The sequence below is a fragment of the Homalodisca vitripennis genome, chromosome 3, assembly GCF_021130785.1.
Source record: "Homalodisca vitripennis isolate AUS2020 chromosome 3, UT_GWSS_2.1, whole genome shotgun sequence".
Classification (NCBI taxonomy): Eukaryota; Metazoa; Arthropoda; class Insecta; order Hemiptera; family Cicadellidae; genus Homalodisca; species Homalodisca vitripennis.
Window position 1 is genome coordinate 9,210,012 of NC_060209.1, and position 23,136 is coordinate 9,233,147.

Genomic DNA, 23,136 nt, shown 5'->3' on the forward strand with positions numbered 1-23,136 from the left:
GTGGAAGAAACTGTGAAGTAGTGGATAGTGGAAGAAACTGTGAAGTAGTGGAAGAAACAGTGAAGTAGTGGAGGAAACAGTGAAGTAATGGGAAGAAACTGTGAATTAGTGGGGGGGAACAGTGAAGTAGTGGAAGAAACAGTGAAGTAGTGGAGGAAACAGTGAAGTAGTGGAAGAAAACTGTGAAGTAGTGGGGAAGCAGTGAAGTAGTGGAAGAAACAGTGAAGTAGTGGAAGAAGAAACAGTGAAGTAGTGGAAGCAACAGTGAAGTTGTAGAGGAAACAGTGAAGTAGTGGAGGAGGAAACAGTGAAGTAGTAGAGGAAACAGTGAATTGGTGGAGGAAACAGTGAAGCAGTGGAGGAAACAGTGAATCAATGGAGGAAGCAGTGGAGTAGTGGAGGAAACAGTGAAGTAGTGGAGAAGAAAATTATCCAAGTAGTGAACCAAAGAGCATTAACGCTTAATATAAAGAGGACGAAATAAGGTGAAAAATGTTATAGTGTTGGAGTCGAACACAAGCTAAGAATTTAGATCGAAAATAAGGATATAAAGGAGGCAGGATTAAATAAATAAATTGTTGCTGCTTCATTAAAATTTCCTCCATTATGATATCCAATGTTAATTCAAGCAATTCGTTCGTCGTTGAAATTCTAAGAGAAAACCTTTATGATAAGATGGAGTAAAGTTGTTTAAGGTTGGATTTGCGACACAGAAGAGCAGGTTTGGGGTGCCAAGAAGTAATATTTCAGGTGTTGGAATGCAGTGTGTAGATAAAGAACTTTAAACTTGTCCTTGCGTGGAAAAGATACCGAGGGGATACTAGACATCTGAGTGACATATACTGAATTGAAATCTATTAGTTAAAAATCCAAGAATACTAAAATACTAAATTTATTTATTAGTTATTGAATATTTTTATCTAATTTATATTACATTTTAAACACAGCTTACAACCAATCAACGAACGTGTATAAACAATAATTTTTCCACTAAAAAGTTTTATACCTCACAACAGCCTTGGCTACTTCAAGACAATAAACTTTTCCAATATTTCACCTCTCAACGATATCAATCAAACTCAATTACAACTTTGAGACGGCTTTTACTTTAACACCTCAGACGAGAACTGTTAACTTTTATATGATTCAGGGTTTTATAAAGTTAGCGTTGTTTCAAAACTAAGCTGTAGTTATTAGTTGTGAGTCATACTTCTGTGTACGCTTGTCCAGAGTTAAACACTTTGTTGTCTCATGAGACACCCTGTAGCCTGTATACTTTGTTCTGGTTGAATATAATACATTACTCTGGAGGGATGCAGTATAATGTGCCATAATAATCAAATCCAACTATAACTAATACATTAGAAATGTTGTCTGGAAAAGCGTTTGATAAAGTATACAATAATATACCTTTTAACACATTTTTATAGATTTTATTTGTACATTGTTCATTTTGAATTCAATGAATCCATCATCAGGTACTCACTGACAATTACCTGATGATGGATTCATTGATTTCACATTGCACAAATAAAATCCCTAAAAGAGTGTTAAAATATTTATTATTATATAACTATTATGTTGTGATTTTCTAGGCCTAAAAATATTTTGCGATATGTTAAAATTAGGGTAATACATAAGTTATTTGTGTACTGTTTTTTTATATAATTTATATTAAGTATATACTTGATTATAACTTAGTGGGGTAACAAAATTAAAGTTACAGTATAAAAAACGTCTCAGTTTTAAAACCGTTTTGTGTTTAAGTGAACTTTTCCTCTAAAAGCGAATAATTATCCACCAGCTTTACAACAAAGATCCAATTACAAGTTACAATTATTTTTACTTATCCTCTGTTGAGAAGAAGTTTATAACCGGCACTTTTACAAAGTTGGACGCTATTGAAGATATAAGTCATAGAGCCGACTGAAAGTGTTTTTGTTCAACCGTCATGTTAAAGAGATAAGCCAAATAATACACTTTCTTGTACCATCAATAGACTAATGTGACAAAAAAGCAAAGGACGTATGACTAATAAACACTATTTATCAATAAATACTCGATATTAAATTTTGTCTGTATGTATAAAATTAAAGTCCTTAGATATTTCTAATTGCCAACACCAACACTTTAATATTTCCAAAAGTCGAAACTTGGCACTTTTGTGTATAATTGGAAAACTATATTTATTTTTTTTTAAGTTCTCATGTACTATGAAGAATATATTTGACACACGAGAGTTAAAATAAAGATTCTCATGAAAATTAACTACCCATAGTGTTTGAAATGGTCCCATATTGTTTTTAGACTTTCTTGGTGTCCTATAAAATCATGACTGACACACATAAAACGTTATGATGAAAATAAACACACACACACACATGTAATATAATATATATATATATATATATATATATAATATACTATATATACACGTATTATATCATAAATAATAAAAACTGTTCCATTGTTCAAATACTTTATTTGATAGAGTAGTTCTTAAGATTATAGTAATTACTGCTGTTAGCTAATTCCATTCCAAGAGCATTCAAAATAAACTCTCAAAGCGGTCATTTCTAAGCCCACAAATTTCAGATAGCAAGCTTTAGAGCGTTTGGTTTAGTAGTTGCTTCTGAAATTCTAAAGCACAATGGAGCGGAGCTCTGAAATTAGAGCACCTGCCTCTGTGTAGAGACTTTCTACGTGCACCTGCTGAAAACACCTTTGTAATCCTACTGAATGCAGAAACTTCATGCCTTTGGTTCAAAGGATGCCATAGTAACTACATGTACTGAATTTGTTGCTTTTGCGAATTTAGATAGATTAATTTTATTATAACCACAATACATATATAATTTAAGGAGCAGATTTATGAGGCACATACAAGGTTACACGGGTAAGTATTGTGTTGCATCTTAAAACTGTATAAAAATTCTTTGTATGGTTAATTATATATATTTGTATGTAATATAATATAAATAAATTGTATGGTAGCACATTCACCGGCAAGTGAGAGATCCGGGTTCGAGTCCCGGCGGAGCAAGTACTTTTTGCGATTCAATGTTTATTGAAATAAATTAAATTCGGCTATTGCCATTTATACAAATTTAATGAATGTATATATATATATATATATATTTATTTATATATACATATATACATGTTATATCATAAGTAATAAAAACTGTTCTACTGGTCTTTAAATTTTAACATTAATGAATCAGAAACAAATTTTAAGATATTAATAACATTCTCTCTTCTCAGAAGTTCTTTGAGTGCAATTAAAAAGATCATCTTTCGTAATTCAGTTTGTTATCTCTCTTATTAAACATAGTTAATTATCGGGACCGAAATTCTATTCATAAAAATAGTCATATAAAGTAATTCAATTGAATATGAAGGGATAGTAGGATTTTGGACAATTGCTATCGTTATATTTACAAAAATAAAACACTACGTTTCAGAGTGTGCAATCCACCCCCTTCCTCAGGTACGAAATAAACACTGAAAGGAAAATTTAATATATTCAAACAATTAGAGACTAAAAAGTGAGGTAATGAGATTTTCACACACTAAACTTGCTGCAAACTACACTTGGCAAAATAGTTTGTTTCTCAGATCAATAAATAATTAAATAATTTTTATAAATTTTTTTACTAATATTTTATGTTGAAGTTAATTAGTCACGTTTAAACTAATAATAATTCGAGGATTAGTAAAACATACAGTTTGAATGCTTGCATTATTTACGACTACATAAATTAAGTAACAAGAATTTATAATATATTGATTAGTGTGTAATATAAAAACTGAAATGGTCATTGCTGCAGAAAGTCTAGATGCCCTCCAGATTACCAAGCAGGTCACGTTCCCGCCCCAGCTGTAAATGTTTTACAGCGCGCCCCGGTCCGTCAAGCCCACCGAGCTTACTGTCGCTCGAGACTTAATCCTGCGATCATAAATTTATGGGAAAAAATAATGAATCACTTCTATAAGTAATCTCCATTGAAATATTACCTTTTTATGAATGAACATATTATTCAACAAGAATTTGTCTGCATTTAATGTATTACCAATACAAGGAGGAAATCTTTCTTTTTTTACTTTTTAACTGGTCAATTGAATCATATACGTCTTATTACAGAAATTGAGAACATTTTGTTTTGGCATCAGATGATGTACATATGTCCAAAAGTGTAGAGAAACAAAATAGTGAAGTAACAGAACTTGGATTGTTCCAATATTCTTGCTCTTCTGTTACATCATATACAATGTTAAAGTACTCTTATAAGATCCATAATTTAATAAATATACGTAGAAGATCTTTTTAGTTGGTAATCAGTTAGAGACTATTGGTAGGTGTGTTACCCAGAAAGGAATCAAGAAAATTCTAAGCTATAACTATTGAAAGTTTACAACAATCGTATAGGCTATGGCTCACTATCTTGATAGTATTTAGGACGTAACCATTATTTTAGTAAGGTAAAAACAAATATTTTACGATAATGATATTTTTGAACTAAACTGTATAAAATACAGTTGTTACTATGATTACAATATATAATCATAGCATGCTAACATTTTATAATGACAATACTGAATTAACTATAAAGCAACTAACAATGTTCAACTATTGAAATGCATTGGCATAAAATAAATATTACATCCAAAATAATGTTATTAAATAAGTCCTCTTGTTGTTTCAAAAATAGACATCTGGTTTCCGGTGATAAATTGCTAACGCAATATCCCGTTTTTGCGCTTCCGGTTATGCTGATCTCCAAGATCTCCGTTCCCGGAAACGTTTTATTTTACATACGGCGGGAGTTTGTCCAGGCTAGTAATCTGGCCTTCTATTTCCGCTTTACTACTTGTCAACGAAAATATTTTCAAATAAATACATTTTTTTACACATAATTTTATTTTTGAGTAATCAACGATACAGCATAGGATAACATACTCTAAGAGTGATGATGACTCCAAGTAGCCAAAACAGATTCCTGTGATTCGATGGTCAAGTTTCCTCATTGTATACGACAAAACGATTATGACTTGTCATTTTTAGACTTTCCTTGTCTGATAATTTCTAAGTTTTACCAAACAGCTGATTCCAACAATGTGTGCAATGAAATATCAGTCAGGTTTATCAACTATTTGAAAAGTAGAATAACAACTCCCTTCATACAACCATACAAAAATGGGTTTTTATGAATTATTTTAGCACAATCACGAGGATAGCATAACATATATAGCAGTTTTAAAATCAGTACAACTTTCTTTTTCTTTTGAGTAGGTAAAACATAGGTCGTTGCATCAAATAAATTTACTGAATCACTACCGCTCCTACTTACTTGTCTTGAAAACTTTTCATTTTCATATTTATAAATCAGAAAGCATTTCATGCAGATTGCATGTAAAAAAGTTTTAATATAGCTATTAATAAGAGAGCAGTTTTTTGATCGCAGCGAGTGAACGATACAACTAGTAATTAAATGGACTAAATTAATTTTTTGGTCTAGTTATTATGCAAATTTGTCCATTTAATCTTTTGCTGTATGTCATTAGTTTACAAGATCTTTTCAGTGTGCATACAATTTGGGACACTCTGTATATCATCTGTAAACTCAAGGTAATATTGTAAATACTAAGTATAATTCTATTTCTTAATTTTCTATTGCATTTCATTTTGTTTGTCTTGGAGTTTTCTCAGTAGACTAGAAAATTGCTAAAGCCGGCTTCTTATAGTCTTGAACATTAGCAAATTTCATTTTTGTCAATTTCGTAGCGGGCCTTTAAATACTTCCATGAAATGCTTTAAAATGATATTATCTTTTGTATTTTATATCAAAACACTTAATTGTTGATTATCACAGTTACAATTGTCTTATAATATACCTTATATTTCAGTACATACATAACTCATAAAACACAAGACTTTCAGTGTGGTAGAAACAAAATGTTCCTGTATTATTCTTCTCTGGTATTGTTTGACGTTAATAATTGTCTTTGGAGAAGATGGAGAAGTTAAACTACTCTGACTCCGTCTTGGTACTTAAGAGGCGTATGATACATCAACCTCCTCGGTTAATTTGTGTATAGCCCAAGACAGACTCAAATCAACGAGGCACACCGTTCACAGTAAAGTGTTATTGCCATGTGGGATAAGTGCACATCAAACAGTTGTCAAACTTTAAATACCATGTTGCGTGAAGCCTTAGCATTTGCTGTGGTTGTCAACCCGTTGTATGAACTGTTCTTTCAGCTAGAATAGCATAAATTATCAAAGCAACTAATGTAAACCAGTGTTGCTCTATGCATGTGTATGTCGTCACCTGGTAAAGTAAGTCATTATTTACTTTTACTTTTTGAATATTTCCATTTCAGAATTTATCATGTGATTATTATGCGTTAAATTAATTGTCAGTCCAACATACTAAATGGACAATTGTGATATGTTTATCATTGTTTCTACAGGGTGTAACAAAAAGGTTGGGCTGGCTATGCATTTTCAGAATTTATGTATGATTCTAAGCTAAAAATGAAAAATATTTTTTTCCTAATTTCCACTTCGATTAGCCGCTAGCCGCTATTTTGTATTTTTATTAAAAAATTATAATCTCTAAAACTAGTAAAGCTAAAGAAACCAAAATTGACTAATAGGTTTGAATTGGCAAGAGGAAAATAAAAAATAATTGTGTTATTTTCTTAAATGTTAACAAAACGGCGTCTGTTCAATAGTCAATAACAAAAACCAGTATAGTTATAAAAATATACTAAACTATTGAGAAAGTTATTACAATTTAAACGGTATTAGTTTGAACAAAACCCGTCAGGCAAAAGCGAGCACAACCACTTAAATGGTACTCTTAAAGATACATATTAGTTTGCTAGATTATGTTAAGTAGTCAAAGCTTTTCATAGTAATGAGAATCAGTTCCACAAGAAAATGTTAATAAGACTATAATTGAAACATAATAAATTAACCTAACGTCAGATCAACACTTTTAAGTACTTTTTTCCGTATTACAGAGAATATTAATATATTTTACAGGAAAATAATAAGTTTGGTATTCTAAAGTACATATAGAGCGTCATTTATTAATTAGCCTCCATTATAAGCCGTCTGCAGAGACTGTGAACCAGCAACATAGTGGTGATCCAAATTGTGGTCGGTGCACTAATTGACCGGTCCAACAGTTAGACCAAAACGTGCGCTGAGATTTTTTTTGTCTAATATTTGCCCAAAAGTTATGGTTTAACGAAAGTTGCTAAATATTGCTAAATCAAGTCATATCATAGCTTTAAAATTTGTTATTTGTAAATTAAAATAGATTTTTAATGTATAATTTTAGAGAAAGGTGCAAATGTAAAAACGTTCTAGGAATATACTTTGTATCTTAAATGTTTTTATAAACACGATGTTTTTAAGAAAATTTAAGTTGACCATAATAGAAAATGGGGACTATTTTGAAAATTGGTAAATATACCTTTTTATTATTAAGGAAAAGTAAAGGAAAATTTTCTCAACCAAACTTTCTGCAATTATAAAATAATCCGATGATTGCACACACAAGCTCGTAGAAGAAAATTAGCATTTATGAACTTATATCATTTACATTACTTCTACACTATTTAACACTTTAAATATAACATGTTAATTGTTGAAACATGCATATTAAACAATATGTATATTGAAACTAAATAATTGGTGTTGCAAACGTAACACATAAATCACACATTGATTAAGTACTCTTTAGAATTTCGCTTTTGTTTTGATGAGTTGATTGTAACTGCATTTGTTTCATTATTTAAAACTGTTGCGCCAGTTATAAATTGTGGTGTTTCCTCATTGTATCTCCGTCATAATTGATGTTTTTAAATAATACTCTTTGTAATTCCTAAATAATATAAATTCTTTTTAATTCAAATTATCAAAAGTATTAGAACAAAACTGGTATTCATTATTGACATTAAATCCTTTTACATTAACATAACTTTTTAACGAGAATTATGTTCATTATCCAAAAATGTAAGTCAACAAAACATAAATAAGTTTTTTGTTCGTTTTTAAGCAGCTTAATATGTTGAAGCGAGGAAAAAGTTGTTCAATAAAAGGTGCTAAATAATTAAAACTTAATGGACATTGGATGTGACTAATTTTGTTCACATTACTGAATAGTTGATAGTTATCGTTTATAATGTATAGCTTACACCATATTTTTGGTTTTCTATTTTACATTTTATAATTATAATATGTTGCAAGCAGGTAATGGTACCAAAGATATTTAAGACAGGACCATAATGTCCAAACCTTAGCCTGATTTAATAAGATTAAGCTACACTTAAGTACGTGTTTACGACTTTCAAATTTGATATCGCTATGAATTTAATATAAATTTCAGTTTTGAAGTTACTCACGACGTTTACTTAAGTGTTGTCATAGATTGTTTTAACAACGGGGGCTTATTTAAGCATAAGAATAAACTGTGATACGGTTGGTTTTGGTCTTTACTATTTCTAAATGTAAATTAATTAAGCAATAATTACTACTTTTGACGTAGAATTGTTCTTAAATATATCTATGTGTCACATAAACTTTTTGTTTATCTTAAACGAATAAATCCCTTTTTTTGGTTTTATTGCCCAAGGAAAGAAGATGATGATGACCAAATATACCTATTGAATGAGAAAATGGGGAAAATTGTATTTGCACTTCTTGTTCAACCACAGATATTCCTTATCCACTCGCTGATTTACTTCCCCAATATCCGTCAACTTTCGTAAAGTTCAAATCATAAAAGTTGGTATTTCATTCAAGAGCAGATAAGTAAAACTAGTTTTAACTTGTAATTGGCTTTCGCTCGAAGTTATTGGATGATGAATGATCGGAAATAAAAGTAATCTGCGTTCTATAACAAGTGTTCTTACTTCTAATTCACTTTTAAGTTAAGATATTACTTAAACCAAGGTAGGAATAATCCATATCACCTGTCACGTTGAGTTAGTATTCAAATTATTATAATTATAAGTATTACAAGTGTGAACTTTATTCCATATTTGATACGCCCAGCTGACAGAGAGACAGGCAATCATAAAACAGTAGAATGATACATCCCCGTAGACAAAAGAGAAATTTTCCCGAGTCATTAGCTTCAATGACGCTCAGCCAAATGCTATGAATGTACATGCTCCGTCATAGGACTCATCTTTTATGTGTAAATAATATTTCATGAAAATTTACAGTCAAAACAAAAAATCTATCTCAAAATACCTTGTGAACAGGCGGGATACATGTTTCACTATGTTAAACGTTAAAATGTGATATGATCTTATTCAATTTGTTTAAAAAATATATTTCTTTTGCGATTTTCTGATTTCTATTATGGTTAACCATAAGAAAAATGTAAAAATATTACCTAACACTCGGCTAAATACCATAGAATGAATGTACAATCATAAACTCTATGTTCCTTTTATATAAATGCAGCTCATGCAGTATATAAATTTTACAAACCAATCTAAAATCAAATGGTGAATTTGCTTAGACTAATTTATAGACACTCTGTATAATCTTATACAGAATTTAAAAAAGCCCCTCGTGGAAGAATGCTATTGACTTGCCCTAAACCTTAGATCAAGAATGATGTGATGCTTATAGAATTATCAGAGGTCGTCAGATATAGGCCTGACAATCGAGAGGCCCAAACATTCCTATGGTAGATATATATTTGTGCTGTAACCACCTCAGTGTGAACTACGTGGCGGAGTCTGATTCCATGAATATTGGTGGGTCGAGTAAACTATAAAGTTATGGCTGCTATATTCGTACCTTTCGTTTAGTATCATTTCCTATGACAGACAAGTAACAAAGTAAATCTGCATCTCAGGCGAATTGGCAGTTATCTCGGCGATGGGCATACTCGAGGATACTAGAGGAAGGAGAGAGGATTATTAACTTTTGAGAGATCTAGTGTCTCTAAACCTATTCTATGTATTCCCAGCGGATGGAGTTAGGGATGTGTTAAATCTATATACAATGTTTATCTGTGTCTCTCGTCAAGGATGATAGTAGACTTTTCAGAAAGAAAATAATGATAAGGGCATTTGGGTTTCCAGGAAGTAATGGAAGATGGAAAAGGTTGAAGCCCCTTAGTATTGGTAAGCTAGAGATTAATGAGGTGTTAGAAACTGCCACTTTGTAAAAAATAAGCTACAAAGATTCAACAGCAATCAATGACTCTAAAGCAAATTCCAAAATATATCTAATTTCTTAAATGTAGCCTAAATGGTGTTAAAATGTGTACACAATTCTCTAGCAATAATAAAAAATAGTTAACCACTGTTGAATAACCACTTTAGCGATAATGAGCTGCAAATGAAAACATTATTATCCCGGTAAGAAATAGAATCAGCCAATAACGTAGAAAATAATAATAACATTTCAATAATATAATCATACAAAATAATCTCAGTATAAACTAACCCAGTAACCAGTAAAATAACAGATACAAATAAATTAAACTAAGCCAATATAAATACATTGTTTTTAGAATAAATGACTACAACATCTAATACAATTTTAAATGAGAAGTGAAACTTACGTTAGACAAGAAGAATATATGTAATCATAATTAAATGTAATACAATAAATAAGAGTTAGGCGGGAGAACCCAAACAAAGGTTTTAGCGGCTCAACTTTTGAATCCTACTGGGGCCCATAAAGTACACAAAAGCAGTCGCAGGAACTCTGGAGATTGGCCTTATCTCCACAAGTACGGTCGCAATCCGGGTTACTCCGTTTTATAAATAGAAAAATTCCCCATCTCTCCACCTTACCTGAAAACACAACATGAGCTACGATATCCTTATTAAATAGTTAACATTTTTATTTTAAACACACTGATTCTCTCCATGTTTCTTTCAGAGAGCCTTCGCAAATAAAATCAAACCACCAGAATCAGCAGAAGACATTGTAAAGTTTACCTTTAATTCGACTAATTTCAATTACGTAGACGAATATAGTTGCAATACATAGTCTACTGTAGGAATACGCTGAGAAGATTAATTTAACACCCCCCCCCCACCCCAAGACGACTGCTTCAGAAAAACTTTATTACCTTGGTGTTAATTAATAATAGAAATAATGAACTATTTGTCAAAATTAACATTTAACCCATGGAGTGCCATGCTGAAATTGGATGATTTCCGTCTAGCGCTTATTTATTGAAAAAGCCAAAGTTAATTTTTGCGAACACCTTAATTTTTATATTTGTGTTCTTTATGAGCAGTTACAAAAGGCATACAAAAACTTTTAATGAGATTTCTGGGTCAGACGCTTATTTTCTTTTGTATTCTTAAAACTCAGAAAGGAAATTTTACTTGGACTATATTTGTTTTCTGCACCTTGTAAAGCTGTATGAAAAGTTTAAAGAAACAAATTTGTATTTAATCAGTTTTATTACAAATATATTGTAATATACAGAACATAAATGTGTAAAAACAAATACATTATTTACAAGTGAGGCCGTGTGTAGAACACTTTAAAACAGTTTTCAGGGCTCTGGCTTTTTAAAACACATTTTACAAAAAATATAATGTTTGTTTCCTTTAACTCCGTTTGAAGCACATAACACATCTTGTTCATTTTCCATTCTCCCTTTTGTCCATGAAGTGTTGAGAGCCATCTAGGCGTTGTTCTGGCGGCCCTTGTGAAGGTCCACCTCGCTTGCAAGTTGGTTGTGTCGCTAATTTCTCCTCTACAAGTGATGTGACCAGGCTCTTCCTGACTCAAGATATAATAAATGCTTTTCGATTTTTTTATTTGTACAGAATTGTTACATGTTTCTATAGCACTTAAGCTTGCGTCATATAACTAGGTATCATAAAATGAAGTGGTCACTTCAGTCAACAACCCATGTACGTATTTAGTGAAATTGAACACAGGGTTTGTTGGTAGCATATTTGGCCATTTACTTGGGCATTGTGTCACGAGATCTCTATTTCCTTTACTCTATGTACTAAGTACATGTGCCGCTCTTGGATCACCGGGGTTTGTCATTGTATGAGAAAACAAATAATATAACTAACAAACTAGTGCCAAACGCATTAGAAATACACCACTCTGAGGGTTCACGCTCTCACAGAGGTTGAAAGAGACTGGCAAAACGCGTGACCTTCAGATGACCTTCAGCAGTAAATATAAGAAAATGCGCCCAAGACATCCCACCTGGGTGTTGACCTACATTTTACAGTTTTGGAAGAATCCATACAACATAACCGCACTCCGGGTAACCACAAAAATAAAATATAGCCAAAACGTGTAAACGCATGAAAGGCGTTAAAAAGCAGAACTCATGAGATCTTGTATAGTTGTCAACGGCGTTTTGAAGGGTTAATTCTACTATCATGTAGTATATATCGATTTGTGTATTTATTCGTTTCCGAAGTGACGCTCAAAACACAGTTTTACGACACGGATAAAATACCCATGTGTTTATATGTCTCTATACGTCAAATAAACGTAGGCGTATATGTCGGAGCTACCTTTTGTTCTACAATGAATGCAAAGACCATTAACGTTCCAGTTCTTTATTTATATTTTTAGCATACATTGTTTTACACCACAATTCACCATTTGATGAATATTTAATGAAGTCTCCATAGTGTTTATTCCCGTGACTGACAAAATTTATGTTATATTGTGTTACGTTTTGTGAATATGAGATGGCTATATAAATATGTTGAATATAAAGGATATTTACAGAACAACAAACAATTTACATGAATTAAAAAATTAAAATCTTTATTTTTAAAGTAGGATAGAAACTTAGTACATTTACACATGACATAGTTATGGTGATAAATGTTGATCAATGTCAATATTGATTTAGTTCCCCCCCCCCCACCCCCCCCCCCCCCCACCCCCCCCCCCCCCCACCCCCCCCCCCCCCCACCCCCCCCCCCCCCCACCCCCCCCCCCCCCCACCCCCCCAAAATCTGCTTATGTACGTGATAGAGCAATTTCAGCATTTCAATTTATCGTTATGAAGGTTTCGGAAGTCTGATGGTTCCAATACTGAAAGATAATTGCTGAAGGGAAAATTCACAAGGAGACATTAAAGAGGTTTAGTGGCTTTTTTCGGATGTCAGGCTGCGCTTAGGCCTCAATCCAGTGAGACCCAGACTAAAGAAGAAAAAGTCAGTAAAAACAACCCTAATAGAAGGATGGTTAAAAAAGTCACTGATTGGAGGTCCGGTTGTAGACCATATTAGTTCTAATTAATAGAAACAGTCATTAACCTAGAAATCATCTTCATGACAGATTATTCTTAATTTTTATTATTCTCAACTGATTATCCTTTTAATTCTTATTTCTACACGAAATAAGAATCGGAAGTGTGTGTTATAAGGTCTAAATGAATATTTATAACCGAGAGAAAATATAACATGTAATCCTTGTATATTGTTATATAAGACATTGATTGTCTGATCGCTGTCGTAAAGATTATACCCTTATTGCCCATGAATGTAGAAACATATATACATTCTGGTGTTTAACTCCATCTAGCAAACTCCAGATTATTCTCTATCTATTCACGTACAAGTTATCACCGATGTCGACTTTATAATAGATCTAAATGTTGGTCCAGGCACGATTTTGAATGGCAACTTATTTTTCTCTCAGCAAACCCAAATTCTCCCTCCGACAATCAGTCAAAGTACCTAACCCCACTTGACGATCCCTTTAGACCAATACTCAATATCCAAAGTAGATATTTGTCATTAATAACAATCTCAAATCGTACAAAGTGCCTTGTAAATTTAGTAACTTTTAACAGTTCGCGCTCCAAGTTAAAAGTTTGGTAAGAGCGCTCACGATGTGTGTTTTTACGAAGATCAGTTAAACGAATAACAGAGAAAAGACATACAAAAGTTGAAAGACGCTGTTCGGCAAAAACATAGAAGATACGTCTGCACTAAGTTTTCAGTGCCTTTTATATTTTCGTGATTGTATATTATCTTAAAGCCGGAGCCATTTACGACCGATAGCGAGTACGACGAACACTACCGTTTTTATACTGTAAAAATACCTATTAGGTTTACGCTCACGCTAGACGAGTCTCTAGCACGCAATTTATAGATGGAACGGTACAAGATAATTATCAGCCGCACTTTTGTTTCCAAGGAGAGATTCCTTTTCTATTAATTTTAAACTATGTCTCACGGTAAACTCCATTATTGACTTATGCCATTCTTTATTGCGCTCACTTTACTTGTAAAACTTGGGTAAACTTCTATTTTGCTTGATATCATTAAACAATTTGACCGTTTTGCTATCAGATTGCGTGATGGTAAGCGCATGTTAGGGCCCAAGGGTTCGAATTAATAGTAAAATAACTCTACCCTTTGTATTGAAATTTATGTGATTTGGATATGCTCTGAAAATTCCAATTAACTCGTAGTACTATGTTTTGTCTAAGAAAAAGAAGATAAAGGACCACTTGAATTTTTCATAGGACTCCATTACTTGTCGCTGTCTCCACATCCGGTTGGGAAATTATATTCAAAGTATAAATCAATTATAATACTCGTTCGCTGTTGCTGCGTTTTATTTTATATTCTCCGTTATAAACTAATGTTGCGCGCGCTTAGTGCGTATCAGTTGTGTCTAGAATAGCTAGTTAAAACATCTCCCAAACATATATCACTATAAGGAAAGAAGTATTCATAAGTCAGCATCTATCTAGGCTATCTTGCTACCAATACGTTTCTTGGGTTAACAGATTTTAATATTTACCACGTATTAAGTTACTTGTTATATGTACATCTAAGGCCGTTATTTTTCAAATCGGCATCTTGTGCGAACCGGCACTGGCCCGGTATACCTCTCATACATATATGGCGCCACGGGTCCTCCAGAACTCGTCGACCTTGCTCTTCGCTCTTCAAGGTTTCACTTTCGCCTCGCGGCTACCCACGTAAAAGTGATTACTCTTTCTGTCGTTAGGTTATGAATGAGCCTATTTATTTTTTGGCTTCGAGGTACAAAATACCTATCGCCGTAAATTCCAAATATTTGTCAACTCTTCGCTTTCATGGCAGTTATTCATGATTGAATAAGTGTTATCCAAAGTAACATTCACAATAAAATTCCGGGGTTCACTATTCTCAAAATGTAGTTTTTTTTCCTTTTTGTCTGATATGGCAGTGTATTCAACATACTTTGCTTCTCGAGTTCAATTAGTAATGGGGTGCTGAACTTCATTAATAAAGCAATCCCGTTTTGGGCTGCTTTCTATACACTTTTTCAATGCCATCCAGGTAGGCAGAGCATGTTCTGGCCAGTCCAGGAACTATCACAAGACTTGATGCCCCGAGGAATCTCTTCGCTGAAAGTGACCCTAGCGCGGCGCGCTCCCGCCTGGCCGTGAGTGCGGAGACCGCAAACGCCGGGTATTACCGAAGGCGTACTTCTTGATCCAGTTCTGTCGGCTTGTCACTGTGTGTTTACGTGGTTCTAAATGTACGTTCTCTTGGCCATATCTGTTGGACATTACATCTCAGGTGAATGTCACTGAATGGATTATGAGTTGGAGAGGACGATATCGTAGTTATTATAATTTCCAACCGATTACTTTACTCCTCACGTAAACATTTTTGACTCGATAAGTTACTTCTGATTCGTAATAAAATTAAACCAAAAATAACCGAAGGCCTCGAGAGAGGGTCATTGACAAGGTAAGGTAGTATTCGCATATGTTGGTAGTCTGCCAGAAGAGGTACAAATGACTATCCTGTTGTCGGGCATTAAAACTCCGGTCTGTAAGTGCCCAGATGTATTGTATATCCCACGCTTGTTTGTTTGGTTTTCCGCTTTGCCTGTCTACAATTTGTCACAGACTGGCCAAACGTCTGGAAGTCTCTTGACGTGATTCGTGATCACGCTAGACACACAGAGGAATACAAATTGTTCAAATATAAATATTATATAGGATATTTCCCTAGTTCATAGTAAATAAGTCTCTATTTTTCCTTCTCTGGGCAATGTTTTATTTCAATAGCACTGTATTTATAAATTTTACCCTGTGTCGTGTATGGTACATTTTATGTCCAGATATATCTAGTCATAGCCGTTGAAACTTAACTAATTATTTCTACAATGTATGTTTAAAAACCAACCACATCCATGTTACGTAATACGATTAGATTGCTGTTAATTTTTGTAAATGTTATTTGGATTATTGCGATGACAATCCAACCGTGTTACAAGATCCAAATTGTTTCATCAAATTCCAATTTTTTTATATAATTTCACAGCTCGTTCCATAATGTTTTAAAAATTTTAAACGCATTTAATTTCATTTTTTAAGGAAATTAAATTACAAGATTTAATTAACTAAACTTTCCTTGAAGGGGTTTCTAATTCCCCCCCTAACCAAACCACTCAAAGAGCATTAGGCATTTTTTCATAAAAAAACTCAGGTAATGTAACAACCCATTATAATTGTAACTCCAATCAAAGTTCTTATGAAGGAATATCTTATGAGGAATGTAGATTAAATCGTACCAAGACGTCTGTAAAAACATGTTATAATATTCGAAAAATTTGCATTAATAAAAACACAAAAGATTAAATAGAAAAATGTACACACCATATCTTTTTATTATACATGGACCTTGTATGTAAAAATGTAAACGCTCTTTGCGGGCGTTAATCTGTCGCCGTGGGGAACATCAGTCTTTTTGGAAAGGTAAATCGGTGTCAACACGGACACTCTCCTCCTGGTGGTTTCCTGATCCTGTCCGCTGGGAAACCGGGAGTCTCTTTGTTTGGCCTCTTTGGGTTCCAGGCAGAACGGAGAATATTGAAACTCATTTACACACTCACACCTTCAAAAGCAACCACCCCCCAAACCTCAAACGATCGCGGCTCGCATTTCCCCCCCCCATTTCATTTCCACTTCAACTCCTTCTTACCCCTTCCTGGCCACTCTGTGCGCACAACATACCTACCCCGGTTCGTTATTGAGGGCAATTTCCATAATTGTTCTCCCGGCTGCTGGGAAGGAAAAAAAAAAGAATGATAGTCGAGATGTGGGCACAAATCACGCTTAAATTAATTGCGACAAAAACCTCGGTGGCGGTACCTGTTGTTCCTTGGGATTACCTTATGGTCAGATTAAATAAAATTTAGTTATCAATAACTCATTCATGCTACGGAAACTTAAAGCGATTACCCTATTCCTGTTTTTATCTTTTCCATTTAGGAATAGAAGATGTTGCAACTAATGTTGAGCAGCGTCCTCAAAATATTGGTTTTAAACCTACTTTCCTCTTGGAAGAGCACCCTTTTACATAATGGATAAGGGAAATGGCACCCGGCTATACAAAATTTTTTTGGTGGTGTGTGGTTTTGGCCCAAGAAAATCATTGGCCAGTTTTTGGGTTTTTTTGGTTTGGGGGGGGGGGGGGTGTGGGGGTATTTTTTTTTTTTTTTTTTTTTCTTTTTGTTTTTTCAAAACACAACCATCTCGACCCACGGTACGAAGAGGTAAGGTTGTTTAAAAATAAAAAAAAAAAAAAAAAAAGCTTTTCCCCGCTAGTAAAAGAGAGCTAAAAGGAAAATTGAAAGTGTGAGTCAGAGTCCAAGACTCCTTTGTCCTGAATTTGGAGGTGTCATCTCAAGTTGAAAACTACTGCTCCTGTTAGTGATAGTGTAAGATGGGGAAGGGATTTGTGTTACATATATTATCTAATTAGTTTATTATGGACTCATTCTTTTGACATAGCAAATGGAAATATTTTTTGTAGAGGAATTGCCACGTTCAAAATCCTTACAACGTGATTCCTGAAATGTTAGATCGGACGGGCTGGGCCATATGAGCTCTTTTGGTTTGAAAACCCAACATCAATAGCTTCTTCTTCCTGGACCCAAGTTTCAAAAATAAAAAATCTTTTAAAAAAAAAGACATTTTCCTATATATCGCACTTAACTTACATACCGGACTCCCCAAGTGTTCCTTCCTCTTTCCCTTGAACGTACCTCTGCGCCAAGTTTCAAGTCTTCCTGAATTAACTAAACAATTCTTTTCACACGCTATTTACATTCTATGTATTCAAACTCGATGAAAATGGAAATAAACATTTGTCAATGAAAACTTGTTGACCTTTCATATGAATCCAATAAATGTATGTGCCATACAAATGTTGTCAGACAGTCAAGATGTGGTTGTTGCCCAGTGGTGCTAGGAAAAATTAAATCAAACACAAAGTAGCCACTACTAATTATTCCTTTTTTTATATAGGGCTTTGGTTGCATAATTATTTTTTTGGGTGGTAGCGCCTGTTTTGCATTGCAAAACAACTAAACTGGAACCACGCACGCGACGCGCACACACTTTCCACACAACAACCAAAAAAACACACCCCCAACCAAACCCAACGACAACAAACACAACAACACACATCACAACACCTCCAGTCCCTGCGGCGAAAAAATACTGGGGAAAGAACCTTCTTTTTAAAGAGAAACAGACCACCAGAGAACCCCAGAAAAAACCCCTTGGCACGGACTCAGACGGTACCTACCTAAACCAAACAGTACATTAAAAATGGAAACTTTTTTCTGAATGTGTGGAAAAAATGATGCAGAAATAAATCCATCCGCTTCTCTGGGTTTCTTCTTCCCTTAAGGAGTAACACAAGAGCTAGGTTTGAACGCCGTGGAATTTTTGTGCACTTTTAAATATAAACAGACCTGTCGGTTTTTGTATTAATTAATTATATTTCGTCTCTTAACCATAAGCTAAAGACGTTTTAGAGATTCGCAGTTTAAAATTTCAAATCCTTAATTTAGAGTCAGATTGATTATTTTATAAATGCAATTAATTAATCTCGATTTGCCTGCTTGGATTTAGCACTAATATTTTTTTTAGATTACAGAGGTAATGACAAAAAACGGAAAGTAATTAAGAATCACTTACCTACGGTCACTTCGTTCCCCCTCAAATTAAAAATTGAGTGGTAGTTTATGACAATGCTGACAAGCCCCATTAAAAAGAATAAATAATAACTGTAGTAAAAAATTGAAATTTACTATAGAAATGTCAAAACATTTTTTTTCCGTTTTTATAAAATACAAAACAGGAGTAATTAAAACCACCCATTATCTCCATTATTTGATTATTACGTATGATTTGAAACACCTGTTAAAAGTCTAACACATGTTTAATTAGTAGTACAATTATAAAAAAGTTTTTTTTACATTTTTTCAAACGCGTATTATTTTTTAGTTCTCTTTGTTAAAGCTGTGTGCAGATTATCCATGGTTGAATATTTATATAATAAAAAGTATTCCAACAGTTACGTGTGGCTGTACTTGTACGCAGGGGGGGTCTCGCGAAAATCGGTGTTTTTCAATACCTTCTTCTTACTTCTTTATGTTTTTATACTTCGTTTAATAGTACAGCGGAGAACCTGAAGTTAAAATAGAAGTAACCGATCGCAGGCCAACAAACAGACCACACCAAATAACCAGCCCCCCCCCCCCCCCAACCGCCCCCCCGCACAATAGAAAGTAATAAATATCCATAACATCCCCCCCCGCAAGCCCCCAGCCCGTGCCCATCCATAATTAACTAACCCAATGAAAACTAGCTTATCCCCACATACCACAAAATTCTTGCAAGCAATCCATCCGTCCCCGTCACTATTGCCATTTACATCTTCACATTAGTTACCACATCAACAAACAAACACAGATCAGACGGACGTTATCTAGTGGGTTAGCTCTCGTCTGTCCAACAGTCCCTCTTTCTGACCCAATAATTAAGATACGCCGTTTTTTTCATCTGTTTCACGGTGTTTACTACACCCATTCAACACACCAAAAAATCACCCAACCACAGCAACCAGGTGTTCTCTACAAGTTTAACAGTGAGCTTTTGGAAAATAGATAAACATTGACAAACAAAATAATTATATTAATATTTCACAGTTAGAGGACCGGCAAAGGAACTAAAAAAGTTTGGGTCTAGTATGGGGTACCAAAAGAATTTTACTTTTTTAAAAATTGGTTAAAAAAAAATTTAATTGCTTTGGATTTGTTTGTAGTAGAAAATGGGATAGTTGCACCAATGTCAAATATATTTTAAAATTAATTATGATAGTTGCTTTTTTTTTTGTGACGTAAAACAAAAACACAAAACTTTCCTATGGGCTCCTACAAGTATGAAAAATCTGTACACATATGATAGATTTTTGCACAAACGTGTAGTAATCATTTTTTTTATCATATCTTTCTTCCCCAGGATATAAACAAAATTTATATTTTTAATATTTTTTATATTAAAATATTAAATAAAAAATTGACTTACCTTTGTTTATTGAGGCCCTGTGGAGGCTCAATTGCAAATAAACAAATTCAAATTTGTGAATAAGTGTTATCATCCACACGTATCATATTTAGAAAAAAAATTTAAACAACACCCAATTAGGTTTAATTATTTTTATCTTTTTTTTTTTTTATTTTTTTTTTTATTTTTTTTTTTCTTATTTTTATTTTTTCCGTTTTATTTTATTTTTTTTCCTTTTCCCAGAAGTTAAAAAAACATTTTATTTATGAATTAAACTTCCCCCAAAACCACCTCACTAAAAATATACAAAATGCCCGGTAATCATAATTTTTGCTACCATACCCTCTCAATCCTGGGTTGGAATTTATTCTTGTTACTGTCTGTGTTTTTCGTTAAAAAGATTTGGGACAGACTTAATTTAGTAATCAGTGTTAAAGAACCACAGTAGTAAAACTGAAATTTCTTTTCCTATGCTTTTACCCCCAATCTCAATCTCCAATGCTACACCCAAGAATTTAACGTCTAATTTACTGCCATTGTGAAGAAAAGAAAAACTGAAAGAAAACCCCAAAAACCACCACACAAAAAAAAAAAAAGAAAAAGAGGACAACTCAAAGAAAAAACCAAAGAAAAAAAAAGAAAAAAAAAAAAAAGAAAAAAACAAAAGAAACCGAAAAAACAAAAAAGAAAAGAGACCACATAACAAAAAAAAGAAAAAAAAAAAAAAAAAACCACACCCCTATATCAGACAGGGCTGAGCTTTGTTAACAAAAAAAAAACGTCAAAAGACGACTCCTTTAATGTCATCTCAACTAACTCTCCCAAGACACCCAGACCATACCTCTCCCAACTAACCCCAAACTGCCCCACAAACACCCCCCCACCCACCCCCCCCCAAAACCCCCCTCCAACCAAGACCATGCTTCACCCACCCCCCCACCAACCCACGCTGTTTTGTCTATGCGCACAGGCACAACCCCCATAACCGGCAGTAATAAAAGATAAATACACTTCACCACAAAGGGCTAGGCGCTATAAAAAACTAAAAAAACCAACTAATACCAACCCCAAAACCACAACAACCCCCCACAAAAAATCCACCAAACACCCAAAAAAAGTCACGCACGACAAACCCAAAACAAAAGAAACAAAACCTACCAACACCAAACCAACCACACACCAACCACCAGAACCCCCCAATAATACACCTATACACAACGACACAAGTTTTACCCCCTTGAACCCCTGTCTAAGCGTAATTAGTCCCTCATTCCAGGGTTACACGATGAGGGACCCGGATGTGCACCCCTGACTATAAATTTATTGTACCTGAGGGATAAATACAACTTTCATAGAGGGCAGTCGTCGGTGTCAATCCGGCACATATAAAAACTTAAAGTCCATTTACATTTTACAAATCCCACCCCTTGTTGTTCCCTAAGTGTAAAATTACGACTCACATCATGTCTAGGGTTACCGAGGAGGCAATGCGGAAGTGGAATGCTATACTTTCAAATTGGTTACTGAGGAAATAAAATACCACTTCATAGAGGGGCTAAAAGCAGCTGCACTGCACTTACAAACTTAAGTTTTAATACTTTAAAACCTTCGTCTTGTCTAATGTGTAATTAGGACTCTGTCCAAGGGTTATCGATGAGGGATGCGGATGTGAATGCTATACTTTTTATTGTAACTGAGGATAAAAATAACAATTTTTCCATAGTAAGTCCTAAGCGCTCTGGCAACGTTAAACTTAAGTTTATTTAAACTTTAACCTTGTATGTTCTGAGTGTAAATTAGTCTCATGTCCAGGGTTTACACCGATAAGGGATGCGGATTTTATTGTTTTCACCGATTTTTTGTACTGAGGATAAAGATAAATACAATTCCGGTAGATCTTAGTAGTGCTCTAAACATTTAAAACTTAAAAGTCCTCCCATTCTGTGGAAAATGGTAAATGGTCTTTACTTTTTATGTAAAAATTTCAGTGTCCCAATTGTTGTTTCCTTCCCTCCTTCTTCCTTTCCAAACCTTCTCTCTAAGCAGAAAAGGGCCACCATTCGCCGTGGGCCTTCTTTCTTTGCATGGGAAAAACAAAAATAAAGTTTTGGAAATTTTGGTGAATGTCATCAAAAACATCTCCGGGGACCAAATGAGGTCGCCTCGGTCCTTCCATTGACCCTGCAGAAATAAACACTAAATCTTAAGCACATAGTAATTGAACCATGTAACTTTAAAAAAATAGTAAATGTAGACTGAGCTGATTAAATATTGAGTTGTTTAAATAAATACACAAATTAACTAGTAACTGTATTAAAATCGTAGAAAAAAAATATTAAATAGACAAATATAATAACAGTTTTTATTTAATTAATTATTTGTCCTTAATTTATAAACTAACTATTCTAAGAGTAACATCATTAAACTAATATATTGATCTATTAAATTATCAAACTACAACAAACCAAAAAAAACAACAAAACAAAAACAAATTAAAAGTTGATTCCAGTCACAAAAAACATGAAAATAAATTAATAATAAATTTATAAACCAACTCAACTAAGTCATCCAACCATCAAACACTTAGTACTTTTAAAAAACCGTACTTTTACCCCAAATAATATATTTAACAACTTAAAAAAGTATTGTATACGAGTCGGAAGTTGTGTGTTCAGATGCCAACGACTCTAACCATCTCGAATTTAAATAATGAATGTAGATTATACCTCCAGCGATTTTCCCAAAAAAACACCCAAAGGTTTTTTTTAAAGTTTTTATTAAT